The following is a 3,676-nucleotide window of genomic DNA, read 5'->3' on the forward strand; positions in this document are numbered from 1 at the left end:
TCCGCCCTTAATAGCATAATGTAATCCACATGTGTTTCTTAGATTATATAACTTTATTATTATATCAATATAATTACAGCTCCCAATTAGCTTTATTTGTTACCTAATCCTACTACTTACTCCACCCTTAGCATTTTTGTCTTATCACACATGAACTTTATATATTTACTTAATTTGTTAAACAATCATATTATATTTTACACTTTATTAAGATTTTTGTAATAGCCAAGTTATATTTCAGTTGTTACACATGCTAAAAAAGACCCGAGGACGGGTTGAATTCATGTTTTTGAATAAATTTTGTGTTCTAAAGTCTACTAAATCTTATCTCGATCGGCCCCACTTTCCCCCCCCCCCACTTTTTTTGGATTTCTGAATCCGCCCCTTAAAATCGATTTAATAAGCCTTTGAAACCGCAAAATTGTCATATTTTTCGGGCCCTGGAACACTTTCGAGAGATTTTGAGCGCGCCCGACCACGCCCACTTTTTTCGTCGATGACATCGGTCCTGGCGCCACCCCTGTATATTACAGTGGTCTCACCAGCTATACTCAAGCGTGGCGGGGACGCTTTGGGCAAAAAAAAAAACGAAATGACCGTCACGCTTAGGCAAAAAAGGCAAAGATTGGACCACGCTTCAAATATTATCCCAAAGTAAAAACTAGTAGATTTTATTTAAAACGTAACAACAATAAATACAGAAAAAAAATGTTCCCATTTCTCTATGTACAGTACTTGTTCAGTCGCATACCGTGAGGCACCGTCTTCAATGCAAGCCCAACCACAGGATCACTTTGTACGCCGCCTGTGCATACGGGTAGCTACCTGTGAACTCATTGAGGTCCCTGGGCGATTGGGAGGACCATGGGGTTAAACATGGAGTCCCGACGATCTTATGATCGCGAAATACGATAATTTTTACACCGGTGGCCGGCCGCAAATGTTGTTGGGTCAGTTCTCTCTATACTAAAATGAAAAACTATAGTCAGATTTTAGTAACAATGTCATTTATGATTTAAGGAAAAGGGAAGAGGGAAAAGAAAATGATACATCCCAAATAACTCGTTGCTCTGCACATAGCATCGTCAACACCATTACTCAGATTGTTGATTACTGGTTCGTGCCCATACCTGCTGTGAAAACATATTGGAAAGTGATTTTTGAGGAGCCATTGCTCCGGCGATTTACATACGTGACTGCTGTCGAAATACAAAAGTATTTTAGTTGGTTCCTCTTATTTAAAAAAAAAACAAAAAAACAAACAAAAAAATACAAACTATTTTTACAGAAATAATAATTACCACTTTTAAAGTATTGTAATTAAAGATTATAATTAAAGATTATAACTTTTTGAACACATAATTCAAGGAACATAATATAGGCCTACAGTATTAAATCATTTTACTTTCAACTAGGGATTGTAAAAAAATGTGACAACCACTTACACAAAATACACTAACCAGCCAACCGGAAATTGACCTGCCAATTCCTTACTTCTTCTTGTTAAATACACGGGAAAATTTTACTTTTATAATTGGAAAAAAATTGGTGTTGAAAAAAAAATATTATGCAAATATTTAATGGTTCTTAGCGTCAAAAGTTTAAAAATATAAAGATGCATTAAATATATTCCCAATCAGTTCCAAACAATTGAAGTTAAAAAACGCTCTACAGATTAAAGGTAATTGCACTAATTTGAACATTCATCACATAGCTATTGTTATCTTCTTACGGTATACGGTAAACTTATTATTTAAATGGTCCTCATATCCACACCCTACTATGGATCGTGATCAACATTTAAACAATTCTTCATTAAAATATGACGAAATATTCTTGAATTTGTTACTTTTATTGATTGAACCATTTTCGAAATGTTTAGGTGTGGGACCTTGTGGCCCTCAATGCACACCCGAAATTTGATCGTCACCAGCACTTCATAATTTCTTTCTTGTAACTTGGTTAATTTTATCTAGTCTGGAACGTTTTTTTTAAGGTCCTCATATACACACCCTACTCCAGATGGTCATCAAAATTAAACATTTTTTCATCGAAACATGGCAAAACTATTCTGGGTAGTGTAATTTAGAGACCTCGATTATTTTTAAAGATATTAAGGTCTAGGACCTTACGAGTTCAAATGGCCCTCAAATGCACATTTGAATTTGGATCGTCACCAAAACTTAATGATTTCTTCCTTGTAACTTGCTTAAAACTTTCACAAAGCTTCATTTATGATAGACTGATTATTTTTTTTGAAAAATCTGGTTTGGGACGTTTTCCTTTAAATCTTTCTCATATCCACACCGTACTCCAGGTCGTTACCAAAAGGTAATCACCTCATCCTTCAGTCATACATAACAATCCTTTTAAATTGCGTTTAAAATGTGTGTAGCTGTTTTTTTTAATAGATATTTTGAACACAAGAAACGTGTACGACCTTAGAAATTAAAATGACCTTTAAGCTCTTAACCCCTGAATTTGTATCGTCACCAGCACTTAATAATTTCTTTGTAACTTGGTTAAACTTTGTTGATTAGTTTTTGAAATATCTTGTCTAGAACGGTAATCCCTTTAAATGGCCCTCACATCCACATCCTACTCCGGACCGTCACCAACATTTAATCTTCTTCATTGAATTGAAACCAAAAGTTGAATTTGGTCCCATAGCATTATCACTCAGAATAAATATATGTCTATTACCTGTAATGGAAGATTTTTTTCCAAACATTACCAGTAAAACATTTATTAGCGAAAACCTGTTTTTTGGGGTAATTTTTACGTAATTTTTATAATTTTCGTAATTGGTTGTTGAGGATGAAAACAAAGAAATAGGTTGCCTGTATCTACTGACCTCATTATGCAGGAATAGTTAGTTCAAATGGCGTGTCTGAATCAGCACTAACATTCACAGTGCATGTGTATAGCCATTGTATTGGGCATTATGGGCAGGTATATTTTGGGTGGACGATTAAATAAAACTAGTTCATAATATCATTGTTAAATTTGAATTCCTTAAAAAGACAACTTTTTAATAATGCTAATCTTGTGTGACAATCATGTAATGGTTAAGTAGTCAGTAATTTAATGAATGTTAAAGCAAAATTTGATTTGTATCTGACCAGTTTAGACCAGGAGCCCAGGGGTGTCAGCATAGTTGGAAAGTTAACCAATTTCTGTGTATATAGTAATGTTCTATGTGCCTGTCTATGTAGGAGAATGGGCATCTGCCGGTCCCATTGTGGTGGGTGTGGTCAGGAAGGGCATAAAAAGGGCCCCAAAAATTGAGCTAGATCAACTTGTGAATTAACCCAATGAAACCTATCAGAATATATTCGGCATAGTTCAAGATAACATGAATGGTCAATGCCAGACATTTCCAGTGGTGGGGGGTGCGTGCCAGACGCAAAAAACAGGTACCCCAAAATTAAGCTAGATCAGCTTGTGAGTTAACCCGATGAAACCTATTGGAAAATGTTGGGCATAGTACCAGGTATCAGGAATGGTCACCGCCAGACATTTTTAATGGTGGGGTATACCTGCCAGACACCCCCAAATACCCCGCCCAAAAAAATGACCTAGATCAGCTTGTGAGTTAACCCGATAAAACCTACTAGAAAATGTTCGGCATAGTGTGTATAAGAGACAGCAGGTTCAAGATAACATGAATGGTCAA

This window comes from Anneissia japonica, unplaced genomic scaffold (genome assembly GCF_011630105.1).
Source record: "Anneissia japonica isolate Jap-2015-1 unplaced genomic scaffold, ASM1163010v1 scaffold5350_len443212_cov192, whole genome shotgun sequence".
NCBI lineage: Eukaryota > Metazoa > Echinodermata > Crinoidea > Comatulida > Comatulidae > Anneissia > Anneissia japonica.